The following is a 20,986-nucleotide window of genomic DNA, read 5'->3' on the forward strand; positions in this document are numbered from 1 at the left end:
TCCATTTTTGTCCCTGCATTTCTTTTTAGACAGGAACAATTCTGGGTCAGAAATTTTGATAGTGGGTTCATAACTCCATCCCTCCATTTGGGGCCTTGGCATTGTCTATCTACTGGAGTTGGACTCTTGAGATGTGCTGCTCTCTCTCTCTCTCTCCACCTGTCTTTCTGTTTTTTATATGAGAAACAATAAACCTCTTTTGGTTTAGTCCTGTGGATAATACCCTGATTATCCTGATGCTTTAACCACTGAGCTGTGTCTTTAAACTCTCTTCACAAAGCCTATTTCAAACCTATTTGAGTCAAGTTTTATTTTGTGCACACGCGCACACATGTACACACACACACACACACACATAAAGACAGGTTTTTGCAAAACTATCATTTATGCTTAAGAGATTTTAATTTTATGGGTATATGTATCCCATGCATGCCTTGTGTCTGCAGAGAGCAGAAGAAGGCCTTGGCTCCCTTGGAACGGGAGTTACAGGCAATTGTGATCTACCCAATGTAGGCCCTAGAAACTGAACCCTACCTAGTCCTTGGCAGGAACAGCAAATGTGTTTAACTGGTGAACTATCTCTTCTGATTTCTGCCTAATCTTAATGTCCTTCACCTCTCCTGCCTGTTGTGCCAACTGATTTATCACCTCCTTGGAAGCAGACCTGATCCTCAAGGCCAGTTCAATTCACAGTTGCAAGCATTGTATAGCTCTGTTATGGTTATAGAATATCTCACTATAGTGTATATATATTTTCTATTTGAGACCAAAGAGCTGACAACTACTGTGGATTATTTAACTTTGAATTTTTAAAACTGAACAAACTTCACCACCCCTAACCCCCCCCCCCAGCCCCCGCTACCAGTGCGGTGCATTTTAGAAGTAATAAGCAATCAATAGGTAAGGTCACATCTGTCAGATGCAGATTTGAGCTTCTCCACAGCACTGATGGGTCAAGAGCAGAAAGGTGACATAGTCAGCCACTTTTCCATAGTCCCATAGCTATGTCCTCAGAAGCACTCTCCCACTGGGTCTAGAGAAAGACCAGGGTATTTCCCATCTTCTACCAGAGTCTAAATAAGAACAGGTCATCTATAGAGCAATGAAACACACACACACACTTCTATGTAGCAAAGCCTAGTGGCATATTTTCAATGACTTAGCAATGCATTATGTATTGTCAATAATGCCCAGAGTGTAGCCAAGTAGGTTTTCATGAGGCTAGAGCACAAGGTCACAGGAGAGTTTATGGTGCTTGTAACAGAACAGTATAAAAATCAATCTTAAATTCAATGAAGGAAATAATACTACAGATGGCATCCCTTTTCAATATAAAGCAAATAAATTGCTTTTATGATTAGAGATGAGTAACACAAGTATCCAATCTCCAATTCACTTCTACCAATGAGCTCAGCTCTTACACTGGCCCTTGGGAGTGAGCATATAGTAAGATCGCTTATCACCATCAAACGTCTGTCTGTCTACTGAATAAACAAAAATGCACTAGACACACATGTACAGGCTATACCAAATGCTACAGCAGAAACATCATAGCATCCTACAGATATATTCTCAGAACTACATATACGTCTAGTATCTGCAGAGATTATAGGATGAGCAGGTATTAGACTCAGGAATCTGGTGTTTCACGCAAGGTTTTTCTTAGGGTTCCCTCTGTAAATTCTGTCAGAAAAAATCATCCTTGCCACATTGCCCACACGGAAATGATAAGATGAGCTAACATGTGCAAATCCATGAATGTTTATTAAGTAGGTACTTGAGAAACATATGGCTTATTAGAGGCTAACAAAATTATAGTGTAAGTACATTTTAAATGCCTTATTTAGCAAACACTCCGTTGTTTTCATACATTATAAATAGGCCTGTGCTGGCAAACGAGACATAAAACTTGAGAAAAAAAATAATAACCTAACTTGTAGTGTTTGCAGATTGCTCTTGCATAAGTTCTCCCGCCATGGTTCACTTGAAGCTACTGCAGTTTTTAATTGTAGCTGACTGCATTCCTAGACGTTTGTAGTCTTGTCCCCCTCACCTAGAAGCTAGAAGGCAAGACCCCAATTAGGTGCCTAAGACTGCAGAGAACTTGAAGTTGTTTGCGCTATTGTATTTCTTATTTCAATGCTATGAAAACACACAGTTTAGAGCTGAGTCACAGAAATGTACTAACAATGCTAACTAATAACTTGAGAATGACCACCATTATAACAAGCTATAGAAGAGCCACACAAGTGACCAATTTGGTATTTACAAACCAGAGTCTACTGTGGGAACCTGAAGGGAAAAAAATCCCATTAGGCAAGGACCATTGAATATGTCCACTGTTCACCTCCATCCCGGCTCCTGTCAGCATCCCTCCGTCGGCAGGTGTACATTTACCGTGTCTCCAGTCATGATGTCAGAAGGGCTGAAGGTACTATCTACCCAGTGAGTCCCCCCAGCAGCATGGGAAGCACTTTGTCACTTAACTGCAGTTGTCACTTAACTGCAGTCGCCAGCTGGGCTCAGCCTAGAGAGGACTTTTGTGTGATCACTCGGAATCTTTCTGAAATACTGAATTAATTAGCAGCAAGCACCAATTAAGAGTTTCCACGTGAAAACACAGATTCTCAGTTTGTCTTACGAAATCTGAGGATCTGACAACGCTGAGCCCGTGCCCCTCCCCAGGTGCCAAGCATCTTCCTCTGGTGCTAAATGTGGCTGCCCTTTGGAAAGGAAGAAAGCACTTTCCAATTTTCACAGGATCCTCCACCCCCACTGACCCTCCACCCAGTTTTGCTCATTTGTGTTACCTATCTGTCTCCCAGGAATCTTAGTTGGCAACAGCAGGATGATGTTTAAAAAAAAATAAAGACACTTTAGAGTTTGACAAGCCCGGGAACGGGTCCAGCCTCTGCCACTCAGTAATGTGTGAACATAAGCAAGAGATGGAGGCAGCCTGGGTCTGTTATCAAAATAGAAATGAAACCTAGCACAGGCATATAACAAGGACCAAACTTGGGAGTGAGTGCAAGCGTCTTGCATACCGCCTGTCATTGAATGCAGCTCTGGGCACTGTAAGTCCTCCCCTCCCCTCCTCCTCCAAAGTGAACTCAGCGTGTATTCTTTCATAGTTTGTTCTTTTCATTCTCCTAAACACAGCTATCCACCGAACTGCCCACAGTCTCATACCAAGCATTTTCATGGTGGTTTTGCCTTTCTCCTTCTTTGGTCCCCAGCTGTATTTTCTTGAAGTACAGTTTGCCTTTGGATGTTGGTGATTTCCTTGGGCACATATTTTCCTCATTCTACATAAGCCGATCATCTAACTGCACAAGTCATAGGTGTTTTTCTGGATCTGACCTGAACCTCTTCTACCCAGGGAAAAGGAAGGAGAGAATCCAAGTGGTTTATTAAAAAAAAAAAAATGATTTACTGGATAACCCATTTCTTGCACACAGAAAACAAAGTATGTACCTTTGATACAGATACAGAGCAGATACTAATAAAGATGCAGAAAGTAAGTATCTTTATATTTAAGTATATGCTAAATCCAATTAATGCTTTGATTATGCACTGAAATTGGATGATGTAAAAAAAAAATGGCTCCTAAGCAGATAGAGGTACTTGCTAGGATTTTGGGTAAAGAGAAACGTATATTTACTAATCCACCGAAGTAACATTTCTGCTATACAAGACAAGTACCTTGTAGAAACCTGTTGTGTACAAAGGAAATATTCTATCGAGCATTGCTAGTTTATTAAAAAAAAAAACAAAAATACACAACTTTGTGGGTGTGGGGATGATTTCATGAAAATATACCCATGTCAAAACTCATCAAAATGTGTACAGAGGTTTTCTTCAGCTTGTCAACTATGTCTCTGTAAGTTGTTATTAAAAATTATTTGAAAAAAATCCTACTTGAAACATGGCCACTAATTCCACTTAAATGTTCTGGTGTCTCTATAAAAACACCTTTTAGCAGTATTGCCTTGATATCCTCTTTCCTGAACAGATATATACAACCAACAATCATAAGAAGCTATTTTCATAGGACTTAAGTTACTAAGGAAAACAACGTTATATTCAGATGCCTCTTTTATCCATCAGAACTTGCTACCCACCTGTGGGTGTTATCCCAACACAGACACCTTCAATCTGTCCTGTGTTTGATTCCCGATCCCCTGCTCTGACCTGAGCCATCCTAATTTCTTGCATGGAAAACTGTGATAGCCACAGGACGCTCTGCCCATACACATTTTAGACCCAGGTTGACGTAGCACTGTCTAACAACTACTAGTATCAAGTCTGAGGACATGTGCGGGCTTCTGATGTTTCTGGAGGGGGTGATTTTCCAGCCTTTAAGGAAAATCTCAAATTTTACCATGAAACTCTAAGAACTAGCAATACAGCAAAGAGAAATATAGATGCAGCCCCTGCCTTTATAGGACTTTGCACTCTATTGCCGGGAAAAGCCAAAAATAAATAAATAAATAAATAAATAAATAAATAAATAAATAAATAAAGGCATAATGAGCTCTGTCATTTATAAGCCCAACAGATATTTTTCATAAATTTTATTTGGAGTGAATTTTTAGCTGTATTTTGAAGGTACCTGTGACACAATTATGTGTGATCCAATGAGAGAAAAATGTTTCAAGAAGCATTTTTCACATCGTTTGCTGAGGTTTCAGTGAGTCCTTTGTTTTATTATTTGCAAATGAATATTGACGATTCCATTCTGTGCCAGGCAAGGCATAAGGAAGATTAAGGCAGACATGAGAGACACAAATCAAAAAAGCAAAGAACAGTTAAATAATAATTATACTAATATTTGTTAAAGAGCAGTTAAAGGAGATATGGTAGACATATAACTAGAGATCTGGAAGTGTTGGGCCTTACAATAAGAGGATTCAGAGAACAGACAACAGTTTAGAGAAATGGATGCTTAAGACATCTACAGTATCCACTTGACTTGAGTTAGAGAGTGGGTTTCAGACATTGGGGGGAACATTCCATTGATGGGGGTTGGACTTGTGCACTGTATATTCAGATGTGGATTTTTATGACCAGACATTAGTCTACAGAAGGTGGCATGGTCAAACATCTGTCTCAATGTTATGTAAAATCTTTTTTTCCATCATCTCTGACTGGCCAATAAAGAGATGATTCAGTCTATAACTAGGCAAAGGATAGGAAGGCTGGACTTCCAATCCCAGCAAGGGGTCCCAGGTAGGGAGAGGCAAGAGAAGGACAGGGAGAGAAAGGAGGAGAAGAGGTAGCCATTAGGCAGAAGGTCGTGGAGGAGTCGTGATAAGCAAGTCACCATGAGATTCGCCATGAGGACACACCTAGAGCAGAGTGGGTCAGGGTGAGACTCAGATCCAGGGTAAAAGACCATGTGGCTGGGAAGTTAGATACTTAGAATCAACCGACAAGTATCTACCCAGTCACAGTGCTGAAAGCTTGTTAGTAAATATAATAAGACTTTGTGTCAACTATTCAGGAGCTAGAATAGGAACAGATAAGGCTATTATCCTTAAATTAATGCCTACATCCTACCACATAGCTAGGGAAACTGAGGCAAGACTCAATGCAAGCCTTCAATGTAACTTGTCTGAAATGATTGTCAACTCATTGTCAATTTACCACAGCCTGTTCTCTGAAGTGAGATACAATATTACACACTACCTCCTGCCTTCTGTCTCCACAAGGAATATATTTGTACAAATTTGTCAATAGTCTCACATTTATAGTATATACTTCAAAGTCATATCCCTGTCACTTTCAATAACTAAATACAGAATTCTAATTACACATTATAGTTTCACACATTAAAAGTTACACAGCCATTGAACAACAATCATCAGCATAATATAGCACAAGAATATGTTAATTACATAATTAGTTTCATTGATCTAACTATCCAGATCACTTAATTACCTAAATCTTACATTTTGGCACTTCCTATTGAGCAATGTATCTAAGAGATTACCAAGTCCTCACTCTCTTAGAAGCTCCAACTAGAAATTTTTAAGGCTGTTGTTATTGCTATTTGTTTTACGTTTTACTAGTAATTTTATTTCAGTATGCATTAAAAAAATCTACTATGTCATTATCTCTCTGTATCAGCATATATATGTGTGTTTGTGTGTGTGTGTGTGTGTGTGTGTTTGTGTGTGTATGTGTGTGTGCGCACGCGCGTGGATAATAACATTGATAGAATTTCATTTCTGGAAGAATGAGAAATTTCAAATTCTAAGAAAACTGTCAATGCAAATTAAATTATTAATTTTGCAGAACTTGGTATCCAGGCTCAGTGATGGAAGGAAAGAGATTCATCCCAAGCCTACCTGCATTAGCCAGCTGCCAACCCCTACACTTGATGGTGTACAGAGGATGTGCTCTACTGATAGTTCTCCACATGGTGCCTTCAGCCCAGAGTCTACCTTAAGAAAATCCTTCTAAATTGGAACAGCAGTGGCTTTTTCCTATTGCTCACACACATTGGTCCCAGCTGTCCTGTTTGAGGCTTACAGAACAATTCTGGTTCCTCTTCATTATAAGTAGCCCACTGGACATTGTTATGCATCTGTTCCAATGTCCCTATTAACAGTTAAAAGACAAGTAACTGTTATGTTACATCTGAGTTTCGCCTCCAAATGGTCACAGTAAATGAGACTCTTCCTGACTCTAACCCTCTGCAGAAATGAAGAGTTGCCGTTATAATCTTCTCCTGGCTTTGTGGGGCTGAAACCTCTGGTGATCCCCTGGACAGCTGTCCATCATCCTTCCAGCCTGAGCCTTTACCTGCAGCCATCCATCCCTGAGGTGGGAAATGCTTGTACAACCTCTAACCCTTTCCCAGACTTGCCAGAATCCTTTTGCAAGGACTCAGCCTGAACTCATTACTACTTGTTATTTTCTCCTAGGTAGTTCCCAATATGATTTTTACTGCCCTAAACTTAAGGAGAATTGTATGGTGGCTTGAGTACCTTGAAAGTTAAAAGGGAAACATTTCTTGAAGCCTGGTCAGACACAAGGCTTGTCAAGTCAGGATCTATAAGCTGCACTTATTTCAGCACTGGTGTCTTTCTCCATGGCGGCTCTCATCCTTTATCAGCAGACTTAAAGTGTGAAAAGAGACCACTCACTTTCCAGATCTTCCAGAAAATGTCACACTGGCCTGACTGCTGGCTTGTCGACTTTCAACTTTAACACAGAAACGTTGCCTTACTCTAATATGTGTGTGTGTGTGTACATATATGATTCATATAATATGATATATGATGTATATTATATATGATATATATGATATGTAATATGATATTATGATATATGAAATATATGATATATGATAGATAATACATGACATATAATATATGGTATATGTTATATATTATATAATATAAATTCATATGTTTATATATAAACATGATTATATATATATAAAATTTTTATGGATTTTAAAAACTCATTTATTGATAACTGTCATACCAGCATTAAGGATTCTGAAGTTTTAGTTGAAACTAAAACTCTATATTTAGGAAAATATTTGAAAGTCACAGAAATTTTAAATTAGTATTTGCAATCATGTAATAATATAAACCAGGCCATTACACTCTAGTGAAAGATATCAAGATTAAAAGCAATGTAAAGAGTGTGAAATTCCCAGACAAGATGGCATGTCAGAAACCGTGTCTACATAAATGCAAGAATCTAGTTAGAGTAGCTCTCAAACCAAAGCTTTACCATTACCACTGGATAGAGATATTTACTCCAACTCCATGACCATATGGTTGACCGACCTTCTATATGCCAGCAAAGTCCTCTGCAAATATCCTCCATGCCTGCTACTCTAGCCTTAACTGTTGCTATCTTACTGGTCTCTGTCACAGGGAACCTGTGGCTCAGCCTCAAGGCTGAGTCATCTACAGAAACGGCACCAGCTGTGAACATCTACCATGAAGGGACTCCTGATGACACCCACCCCTGGGATTAACTGCTGCAAGCATCACAGTTGTCATGGGGAACAGCATCATTGCAGCTCATCTGAAATGCTTTGCTGCAGCAACCATCACCACAGTGAGCAACCCAGGGCACGTGGCTCTCATTGTCTCTAAGTGAAGGCCATGGAAGTGTGACTTCCATGTGCCTCAGAAGGACATGCCTGCTGAAAGAAAATTTAGAGTATAGACCAAGATAGACAAGGGAGTACATCTACACACCCATTCATGAGTCACCTTACTAACTTAAATATAGCGATGGCCTTGCTCAAGAAAAAATCAGGAAGAAACACCAGCAAAGTCCTTTCTTTTTAGAATTGTGTTGGCTACTCACAGATTTTTGTGTTTGAAGATTAATCTTTTGATTTTTTCCCCTACTTCTGGGAAAATTGACATTTGAATTTCAACATTGTAGATTTGTGGGCTACTTTTAGTAATATGCCCATTTTTTACAATATTAATTCTGACAATCCAAGAGCAAGGACAAACTTTCTATCACCTATCATCTTTAATTGGTCTTTCTTTTTTAGTGTCCTAATGGTTTCATTGTAGAGATCTGGAACTTGTTTAATTAGGTTTGCTTTAAAATACTTATTTTTAAGCTATTGAGAATAGGATTTTCTATGGTTTTATGCATTGTATATTTAGCTATAAACTAATATTCTTCACCATCACTAAATTATTCAATGCTGGTAGATTTTTTTAAAATATAATAATTTCAACTTTTACTAGGTATCCAGTTAAATAATTTAATTTACATGAAACTGTCCAGATGATTGTTTTTTGTATAATAGAGTAACAGAAGACTCATAATTAATACATATGGTTCAAAATAAAATTTTATGTTAAAAAGCTCTCGTGAGAAACACCAATGTTGGCAGGAGAGGTAGCTCAGTGGTTAGGAACATGAACTGCTTTTGCAGATGACTGGATTTCAGCTCCCAGCAGCCACACAAGACAGTTCCCAGTCACATGTAACTCCAGGTGACAGTTCACAGTCACATGTAACTCCAGGTGACAGTTCCCAGTCACATGTAACTCCTGCCTCAGGACACCTGAAGCCTCCAGCATCCTCAGACACATGCATGCTCACACATGCATGCTCTCTCTCACACACACACACACACACACACACACACACACACTCTAACATATACACATACACAGAAGCATAGGTAAGTTTTTAAATGAAGCAATGTCCACGTGCCTTTGTTCTTCTCTGCAGACTCCCTCCAAAGAGGAAAACACCCTTCTGCAACTTTATTCACTTAACCAAAACTCAAGTTTCTTTCATTACTTCCTGATGCTTCACACTTCTTTTATTATGTGACAAGAAGATTCACTCATTGCAAATATTGAAATTATCGCAAAATCGAAAAATCCATAAAATAGAGAGTGTACCCTCCAGATTGTGTCTCACAGAAATGGCTGACAGCACACTCATCATTTTCCAGGTCTCCTTTTTTGGGGGTGGGGGGTGTTTCTTTTCACTTAAATTTAGATCTATATATCTGTACATACATGATTTACATGAGAAACTGCTATACTGTTTGTTTCTTTCTCATGTAATAAAGTATCAGTATGGATGGGTGGATGTCTTCCCCACACAGAGACCTATCATAATTTGTATGAGAGTATCAGAATTTGCTGTTTTGAAACTAGCGGCCATTCACAAAATCATGTGGCCACTCTAATACATCGAATCCTTCTCCCCAAGATTTCACGGTCTTCCCACCAATCTTTAACAAATAAGCTATCATGGGTCATTTAAGAGATGGATATAACCATGGAGGGAACCAAACTACCACTGGAGTCATACATAATACACAGTCTGCAGGAGAGTGACAGCCTCAATTTAAAGAACTCCTATAAGGAAATGCTCCACTACTACCTAGCTGTATGACTTAGTAGTTAGCATATGTATATGTGTATGGATATGTGTATGTATGTATATATATATATATATATATATATATATATATATATATATATATATATATATGTGTGTGTGTGTGTGTGTGTGTGTGTGTGTGCCTGTGCTTGTGCATATATATATGTATATATATGTATATATACATAAATGTATGTATATATGCATATATATGTATATATACATAAATGTATGTAAATATGCATATATGTATATGTACATATTATAAATATGTGTATATGTATATATGTGTGTTGTGTGTGTGTGTCATAATGGAGTAGCCACACTGAGAGTGGTTTGAGGGAAGGTGACTGTCAGAGGGAAAAGTCTGATGCCCCAGTCATGCCAGATGTGGATGCATATGGAAATAGACTCTGTCCAGACTGCAGCTCGGGAAATGGAGTGTAACGGGTCAAGTGTAGTATCAATTTGGGGCAGGCCACTGGGCAGAAATGCTGCTGGCGTGGGTCAGTGCCCCAGCTGAAATGAAGGAGAGTATAAATAGTTCCAATTAAAAGCAATCCCCATTTAGAGGTTATTTGGGCCTTATGATAAGACAGGCAGGCAGCTCTGCCTATCTGCGGCTGAACACTCAGAACTGAAACCATCAGAAAGGCATATCTCTGGCCCTCCTCAGCTTCTGTGCATGAGTAAAGCAGAAGGAAAAGAAAATATAAATTGTGTTATCCAGACTAAGAGGAGGTCAAACATTACCAGGTCCTGAAGGTTACCATTCAGTTTCAGTTATGAAGGGTATCCTCAGGAAGTTACATATTGCTGTACATCCTTGAAAAAGCTAGGAGACTTACTTAAACAATCTGAAGAAGAGGTCATATTATGCAGGCATTTTTTTTTATCTGGGTTATTTGGGTAGTCAGTATACATTCAATCAATTTATAATGTAGGTCCAAATTTTACAAGTCAATTGAGCATGCAGTGTTTCAAATATTGTGGTTAGTGCATCCACTAATGTTTCCTAGTGTTATTGAGGCAACAATTAGAAGAGCATTGTGGAGACTTGTCTGAAGCAGAAGAGACATGACAAACATCACTGTTAGTGAATAGAAGAACTCTATTTGAACCCAATCCTACACACAGAGTAGCAAGATAATAGCTTCATGTTCTACCTCTCTTAGCAGATGTAAGTTCCATGGCATGAGGTGTCTGTTCACCTACTTTTTCCACAGTCACATCCCTTTGTGGAAGTCCCCAGGGCTGCTTACAGGAAGCCAGAACTTCAGCATGATGCAGCTGAGAACTGGGTGTCCTCAACAAGTTAGCTCACCTGCTCGTGTTCTCTGTGAAACCGGTGTACACCAAAAGTTCCAGTAAGCCCCTTCTAGCACCAAATGAAACCTTAAGCATCAATTCCAGGAAGTCTCTTCTAGATCAGCATTTTGAGATCCCACCAGGTAAAAAAGAACTGAGCTAAATATTTCACCAAAACACAGGAAACGTATCCTTCTGACCACTCCATATGACAGATGGTACTACTTCCATTCTACATATTACTTAATAGTCTCTGGAGTCTGGAAAATAAATATACTTTTGCTGGCTGTACATGAAAAGCCGTTGAAACATCTAGGCATGCTGTCACAGTGGTCCTTCTCTCTTCACACAACTGTCTCTGGGTCAGGTGAATTTAAACCATATTTTTCTATTTTACCTTAAGAGTCATTTCCTGGGTTCACGGTAGAGGTGGAGACTACAGAAAGCAATTCATCTGTGAAATATTTGTATCAAGCAAATATGGGGAAAGAAAGCCTGAAATACAGAATGCTGCTTGTTTATTAATTGTTCACCAGTTTGGTAAGCCATGGGCATTCACAAGGAGATCTATCACACCACCTTAATCCCTAAAAAGCAGATTATAATTTGGCTAATGGCAAGAAAATGCCCTGATAGGGAGTGTTGCCCTAACGTGTGTGAAAATTTCTTTTTTTAAAGATTTATTTATTTATTATATGTAAGTACACTGTAGCTGTCTCCAGATACTCTAGAAGAGGGTGTCAGATCTTGTTAGGGATGTTTGTGAGCTACCATGTGGTTGCTGGGATTTGAACTCAGGACCTTCAGAAAACCAGTTGGTGCTCTTAACTGCTGAGCCATCTCACCAACCTGAGAATTTCTAAATATAGATACTGTAATTTGCCCATCATTCTTTTCATAAAGTTGGTTACTGCTTTGGGAGAGGAGGAGGAGAAGAGGTGAGAAGGGGAGGGGAGGGAAAGTGGGAAGAAGAGAGGGAGAGAGGGAGAGAGGGAGAGAGGGAGGAAGGGAGAGAGGGAGAGAGAAAGGGAGAAAGGGAAAGGGAAAGAGGGAGAGGGAGAGGGAGGGAGGGAGGGAGAGAGAGAGAGAGAGAGAGAGAGAGAGAGAGAGAGAGAGAGAAGGGAGAGGGTAACTGTATTTGGTTTTGGAGAAGAAAGAATTAAGGGTGGACACCTTTACCACTACTTCTGAAAATACATATGGATTTCTACATCTTATAGTTTTCTTTTTCCTCTGGAGAAAAAAAAATGATTCAAATTTTTGAAGCCATTGAAAGCAGTATTTTCTTACAGATGGGGAAAACAAATTTTACAAATGTGACTTGTGACTTCAATTAACAGTCTGGTGCACACTTGTTAAAGACTAGCCTAAGACACCCCACACATACATGAACATGGTTTAAAAAACAACAACAACAAAAAACAAAACAAAACAAACTTTCCTAAGGAAGGGAATAAACTACTAATAACTACAATGAAATTTACAAAAAAGTCTTGTGTGTGTAAACCAACCGGCTCATTTTCGTGTGTGTGAAATATATTGAAAGGACAGTGGCATCCTCCCTGCAAATGCTGAGAGCTCCCACAGGTATGCTGACAAAACTGTCACTGTGTTAAAGCCGACTGGAGCATGACGTGGAGTAAGGTTTGTGGGTCTGCTGGGGAGGATATCAATGGCAATGATTCTGTTATCTATGTAGCAATCCATAGGCAAATCTTGAGTTCTTTCCATTCAATCACATGAGACGGTGCCAGGGATATAAAATTATTTAATTACTAGCATCAGATCAATAATGCCTTCTTCTTTCCAAATCATGCAATGTTGTAGTTGGAAATTTGTTGATTGTATTGGCAACTATATAATCATTAATAATTGCAAACACAAAAATGATCTAGACAAGAAGGATTAATTTTTGCCTTTGTATTGTGCATTTGCTATGGTGGTATTCCTTTGAATAAGGCATTGTGACTAAAGACTTAGTGACATTTTCCAGTCATCTTAGTAATTAACCCACCAATTCCTTTCATTATTGACTGGTCTATTTAAAGTGATCCTGCTTATAAAAGTTATAAAAGCCATTTCCTTTAAAATTAAAGTCTCACAGAGAGATAACTATTAGTCTAGTTGCTGGATGGAAAGTGAGTGTGGAGATGGGAACAGGAGCAGAGGCAGCAGGTAAAAGGATAGAATGGTGTGGTGTTTCAGATGGTGTAGAGCAAGCAAAGGAACTGAAATCATGGACAATTACCAAACCAGACTGATAGATTTCACAAGAATGACTCCAGCATGTCCAACGTCAAAATTTCCATCAATGGTAACAGAATGTTCTTGCATGGATATTATCAGTCTAGGAAAAGGATTTCAAAGTGTGTTAAATTTATTGTTGCATAGTTTGGAGACCTATGGGGGTATGTTGGTGAAAATGGGAAATAGTTGGCTATGAAAATAAATGTATAGCATATAACTCATACGTGAATGACTGAGTTGGAAAATATGAGAATTACTGTCCCATGGAGTTTACAGCAGAGTACCCCTGAACTAATCAGGGGAAAGAGAACTTAAGAATTCGAAACCAGTTTTAGATAACTGAGAAATTGGGAAGAACCACGGGGAGTTACTGGAGTTTAATGAAAACTGAGAGAAATTAAAAGATTTTCCAAAGAAGCAAAGTCAACAGTACTATATATGCTGTTGGGTCTAATAACAATCACTCATCATCATCATCATCATCATCATCATCATCATCACAATCACCATCATCACCACTATCACCATCTTCATCATCATCACCACCACCATCATCATTATCAGCACCATCATCATCTTTTATCATCACCATCATCAGTACCATCATTACTGATCCCTGTCTGTATTTTGTAAGCCATCAAACATTTTAGCAAAAGAAGAAAACCAAAGGGAAATGATACCCTGAAAACAGATGAAGTGTTTTCCCCAAAACCTCTGCAGAAGCCAGAGTGTGAAAAGAGGCAGAGGAACAGTGGCGGTTCTATTCATCAGAATGATTCATGCAAGCTGCCACAGTAGACAAACCCAAGGGTTTCACATAACAAACATTGAAGTCTCACTCATGCCACATTGGGTCACGATCCCCACAGCCCACCATGCTATTCTGACATCTGGAACACATGACCATGAAGCAGACCAGCAAACTACAATTGTCACTGAGAGTCTACGCATGAGAACAAGTCTGGGAACAGGGAAATCTAGAAGCACACGGAAAGACTTTGCTACATAAGCACACACACTGCTCCTTCAATGGAGACTGAAATGAGACTGGGAGTCAAGGACCATTTATTTGACTAAGCTGTTGCTTTATTATGTCAGTTCTAACGATGAGAGGCATGAACACACTGGACATCCAAGACCAGCATCTGAGGTGCTAGGGGGTGAGAGGAAGTCATGGAATACCAGAGTCAAACATTTTAAAAGACAAAAATTCCTGACAACATGACAGAGAGATAGACCCAAGGCCCAGGAGAACTGACCACCAGTAATTTCTCTGGAGAGCATTCTCCTGAATGGAGACCTTGGGTACTGGCTGGGGCAGAGCAGAAGGAACTGGCTTCGGTTTTGAGGCTTCTGTGTCCTCGCTGCCACATAAAATGAGGTCAAAGTCAGAAAGCAGAGAGGGTGCTGAGTGGTCCAATGAAAGATGCAGAGTCCCAGTAAGAAAATGAGGGAGTTTCTACTGGAGCACAAGCCTTGCTCCTCTTCTCTCCACTCAGAGATAAGCTTTCTTTAAAAAAAAAATGGTTATTTTATTTATTTACATTCCAAATATCCCACTTCCCGGCTTCCCCTCTGCAAACCCCCAATCCCCCCTTCTCCCCCCTGCCTTCCTATTGCTGAAGCCAAGACACATGCTTGCTGATAGGAGCCTGATATAGCTGTCCCCTGAGAGGCTCTGCCAGTGCCTGACAAATACAGATGTGGATGCTCACAGCCAACCATTGGATTGAGCATGGGGTCCCCAATGGAGGAATTAGGGGAAGGACTGAAGGAGCTGAAGGGGATTATAACCCCATAGGAAGAACAAAAATATCAACCAACCAGTATCCCCAGAGCTCCCAGGGACTAAACCATCAACCAAAGAGTACTCATAGAGGGACCCATGGCTCCAGCTGCATGTGTAGCAGAGGATGGCCTTGTTGGACATCAGTGGGAGAGGAGGCACTTGGTCCTGTGGAGGCTCGATGTCCCAGGCTAAGGGGACGCAAGAGTTGTGAGGTGGGAATGGGGGTGGGTGGAGAAGCACCCTCACAGAGATATGCTTTCTACCATCTGAAAATATGCGATATAATCTAAATATAGCTCACGTTTGTTTATAGGCACAATTTTATACATGTTTTCCGTAATACCTCCTCAGCTCTTGTCAGCTCTGTATTTGCCTTGTAAACCTTCAGTGAATCTTCCCCTCTTATTTCCAGGAAATAAGTGGATTTTCACAGAGACTTTTGTTTCTTCTTCAAAGATCTGGGCCCTTCCTGGCTTCTTCCATAGTGCATGCGCTCTCCAAGGGCCAGATTCCAAGTCTCAGGAGAAGACAAAGCTCACTCACATCTCTGTGTTTTTATTTATTCTCAGACTGAGCACAGTACCTCATACAACATGAACAGAAACCCATAGCCATTCTGGGATCAGCAATCCACTTTGAGTCATGTGCAGATTCTACCAACAGCTATGAATAAAGTTTGTCTTTCTAGAAATATGGCGGAAACTAAAATTTAATTAGCTTGAAATATCAGGTAAAAAAAAAAATCAAAACATGATGGAAAACAGTCCACATTTCCTAAAGAAGCTGAGGTGTTCTCTGGCATATAAGCAGGCAATTTCAAGTCAGAAACACTGTAAATAACTAATTAAAAAATCTTTCTGTTGCAATAAAAATAAAGCGCTTTAAGCAGTCTAACCTCCTTTCCCCGATTCATTTAGTTCCTTCCTTACTGTGTAAAAGCCCTTTATAAAACACATACCAGCTTGGCACAGGGTATTTTTGAACAATTGAAAAATGAAAGAAAAAAATTTGTTAAGGCGTACCATCTGTTTTGGGTTTTTGGAGCCCAGTGATTTTATTTTTCCTGAGATTCAAAAAACACCTCACCCTTTACAGCAGTTCATTAAAACTTCACTGCAGGAAGGTGGCGGACAGAAGAGTCACAAGTGAGGCATATGAAAGGTAGTTGCTTCTGCTCTATTTTCTGTATTCAATGCTTCCAACTAACCCAGGGTATTTCTACCACTTTGACAATTATTCTCAGCTCTAGAGGTTCCTTGGGTAGCAAAATCCAGAACTACTTTCTGATCTGACATCTCAACCTTTAGGTGATCTACACTGACAGTTATATGTCTTTCATACCATAGTACACCCCCCACTAAAATCCTATTATTTGATAATAGCTTGCTGCAATATTTTTAAAAATCAAATTGAAATCCTGGGTCCTAACGGCTTTATCCCCGCATGCACATTTGCTCATAATTAAGGAGAATGCTCTGATTACTAGAAGTAATGAGGGGGTTCTCAAATGCGATTGGCTAAAGAAAAAGATTTCTAATGTAGAACTTTATCGTTAATTAATGTACAGACATAGAAGAAGTCTCATGTTCCTGGGAAATCCTGAAATGAAACTGAAATACAACGGAAAGAAGACTGGCCACAGACTGGAGAGCATTGAATTCTGTCTACAATTCTGATGCTAACTCGGACACAGGCTGTCTTGGAGTCTTATTTTTCTAGACATGAGAAATGAGAGCATGAGACCTCTGGTGCTTTAAGACCGAATATAATGCTAATGCATGCAGGCTGCCTAGATAAGACTTGGTCCACACTGGGAAGCCTGCGTACCATTCATATAGCCAGGTGCTGTGAAATCCAGTAGATATTCAAGGAATGAGAAAGAAGCTAATGAGCAGCCACATGAGGAGGTCGGTGGGGGACGTTGGAACACAGACAAAATGAAAGGAAGAACAGGGTTCTGGGAAGGAAAACAGAAAATACCCACGTGTAAAATTATTTTCTTTCCTTTTTTATTAGATGCTTTCTTACATTTCAAATGTTATCCCCTTTCCTTGTTTCCCCTTAGAAAATCCCCTATTTCCTGATCCTGGAAAGGATTGACCTAGCATGGGAAGGGAATATAAGGACAGAGAAAAAGGAGGGAGGTGATTGGAGAAGGGATGGAGAGAAGAAGGTTTATGGGACATATGGGGAGGGGGGATCCGGGAAAGGGGAAATCATTTGGAATGTAAACAAAGAATATAGAAAATAAAAATATTTAAAAAAAAGAATTTCATGATAAGAAAAAAAAAAGACCCTATCCCATCCCTCTCCCTCTGCTCACTAACCCTTCCACTACCTCTTCCCTGTCCTGGCATTCCCCTACATGGGGGCAACAAGCCTTCACAGGACCAAGAGGACTGAGCACAGGGCCCCTAATGGAGGAACTAGAAAAAGGTCCTAAAAGGTTGAAGGGGTTTGCAACCCCATAGGAGGAGGAACACCAATATGAACCACCCAGTACCCCCAGAGCTCTCAGGGACTAAACCACCAACCAAAGAGTCCCCATGGAGGGACCAATGGCTCCAGCTACATAGAGGATGGCCTTGTTGGACATCAATGAGAATAAAATGATTTTCACTTAGTAACCCTGTCCACTACCAGTTGAGCCTCTACTAGCTATTCTCAAAGTTATTTTTTGCTCCCATACCAATAGTGAACAAAATTATCAGATATTTAAACTTCTCCTGTGCTCACTATTTAGCTCATCTGTTACAGCTGGAACACCCAAAACAATGATGTATTAATAATTGGAGATGAACAAACAAATACAAGGTTAGCCTTCATCTCCTAGATATAAGGCAGTGTGGAATGGGTGAATCAATCTGTGACCATCAGAAAGAGACTACCTCTGATCTATAGTTCATCCAGCAGCCATGATGGCTTTCCTAGCTTTAGAAGTAGAACAAGAAGAAAGAAACAAAGTCTTGCCTTTCTTTTATGACATGCTCCAGAAATTGCGCATACCACTCCATCCGAGGCGGAGAGTATAACCACACAGACAAAGATAGAAAAGGTCTGAGATCCATCTTTTGATGAGAAACTTACCAGCAGGCAAGAACAGTGGAGTCTTCACTATGCTGGAGGAAATATACGAACAGATACCGCAATGTTGTCTCCCTGCTGGACTTCAGGTCTGAGAATGGACTTACCTTGTACTTCAGTGGAGAATCATGAGTAGAGTTGAAGACTGTTCCACTTCTATTTTCTGTGTTTCTTTGGTTCTCCTGACAATTATGTGTTTCCTCCCAGTCTTTTTCAACCTGAAAGAATGTAACCAAATAAATGTTTCCATTTGACTCCTAGATGCACACTATGGTTACTTTGCCAAATGGTATCTGCATTTTCAGAAAAATTCAACTGATTAACATTTAAGCCCAAAGATGGGATAAATGCTCAGTGAGTAAAAGTTTCATTGTCTCTATGTTTCAGGGACAAACTCTTTCAAGACAGCCTTACCCCAATTGTCTGCGAGATAACTCTCCACCAAGCAATAAAACGGCCCTATTGCTTTTTGTCTTCATTGCGCAACTGCTCACTGCACTGAGGTTTTCTTCTTATCAATGTCTTAAAACTACATAGATTAGTGGGGTATTTACTTTAAACTCTGACATCACAATAAATTTGGTGATCTAACTCAAATATAGACCATTACTTGATATTGAAAACTTGAGATTACATGTCTTCCCAAATACAAAAATCTTCCTTGCAAAATTTTAAGGTTGTTCATTTATGGACCTTAATCTGGTCACATGCCATTAATTATATTATGTTTCTAATGACTATTTCTATAATAATTACAAGTAACAATAATGATATAAATGATACCTATTATTCTAAGACATCCAAGTTATGGTAGAAATGTAGTCTATACTATGTCCCACCTTGTCTGTCTATGGCACACAGAGATTATTTGGATTCCATATTACAAATCCCTTATCATCCACTCAGTTTGTTTTATAACCAGTATGGTCTGCTGGGTGAATTCCAGGTTCTAAATTAGAAATCTAAAGATGATTACAGGTCCCCATGTCTGTGGAGTTCTGCATTGTTAAAACAATGGCTGTTCAAAACTGTGTTAAAGAGCATTGTCCCCTTTGAACTCAGTACAATTTTAGCCTAAGATAAAAGATGAAAAAATTTAGGATCCATTTAAAGAAATCACAGTATGATTGAGGAAGTGAAAAAAAATGGTGATAGATTTCCATGACCTTTCCATCTGTAGATGAGTTCTTCATAAAATAGTCATTTGGTTCCCAAGCTAAGGCAGCTCAGGTTCATAGGGGATGAAGAAGCAGCAGCCCATGCAGTAAGGGAAAGACTCAGAAAGGGGCGTGTTTACATTTTCACATGGATTTTTCGCCATGAATAAACCAAAAAGGTGTGAGGACTTTACAGAAGTAGAGGAGGCTCTCCAGATTTTCTTTCTGCACGTAAAATTTTCTGGAAAGATCTGTAAAGCAGGAAACTAATGCAGACTCCTGAAGTCCCATCCTGTACTGATGCAGAGTAAAACACAAGGATGTCTCAGAGCACACAGGAATCCCAGGTGAGCCTTACAGGAGGTGAGAGGCTCTGACAGGCAGAACTACCTTCAGGGCATCCGTGGCCTAGTTCCATGAACCCATGACTGCTACTCTGCATGGAAAGGGGAACGTGGCAGCTTCATTTAGGTCTCAGGACTTGGAATGAGAAGGGACATCTGGAATCATCCGGTGCATCTAATATGAACCTTTCAAAGTGAAGAACTTTCCTCAGAGGCAGTCAGCAGAGGGCCAGACTAAAGGAGAGTGCTCACAGAATTGCGGCCTTGCTGACTTGAAGAATGAAGGGACCGTAAGAGGAGGTGTTTCAGTGGCTTCAAGAAGCCTATACTCGGTCTCTCTCTGGCATTTCGGCCCAATGAGAACTTTTAATCAGAAAATTGTAGGTAATATGTATGTGTGCTTCTATACCATTATCTCTGTGGTATATCTGAGAACCACACTGAATTTCTCTGAACCACTTATTAATATTAAAATCTAAATTTTAGTGACACTGGCCGACTGTGCCCAAGTTTTTGGAGATGATGCTTTAGTAGGTGAGGATGGTTTGACTCCAATGTTTTCCTCTTATGCTGCAGTTCTGTTTAAAGTTTTATGGTTTTCACTTTTTTTTTGTTTTTTTGTTTTTTTGTTTTTTTGTTTATTTTGAAATTGAAGGGAAAAACTGAGGTATAGGGAAGCCTGTAAGGTGAAAGGAAGGAAAGGAAATAAAGAAACCTAAGGAGGGAAACAAGGAGCTCTGTCTGTACAGTTTCGCTGGCTGCGTGAGACATCCAGAGGGGGATTCTGGGTGAGCCACCCAGAGAGGGATTCTGGGTCTTCCACATAACAAGCATTGTAGAACACTGAGAGGCCGGCCTTGCAGCCTCAGCTGTCTGTCCTATGATGAAAGGCAGGCTAGCTCCCGACTCCACCAGTGCCACTGTGCTCCCGGAAGCACTTGAGTATCCATAACTGTCTTCTGCTCTATATCTGGCCAGCACTCACCACCTTGTAGTCAATAAAGAAAGCTTGCATTCATCTTACGCAAATATTCTGCTTGTTTATTTTTACTTCTATAATAAAATCTCCACGGTTATTAAATACCACATATTTTCCCAACCCCGGATTCTAAATCAATACATTTTAAAAACCAATATTCCAAACAGGTTTTCCTTACCTCTTC

Source organism: Apodemus sylvaticus, chromosome 20 (genome assembly GCF_947179515.1).
Source record: "Apodemus sylvaticus chromosome 20, mApoSyl1.1, whole genome shotgun sequence".
Lineage (NCBI taxonomy): Eukaryota > Metazoa > Chordata > Mammalia > Rodentia > Muridae > Apodemus > Apodemus sylvaticus.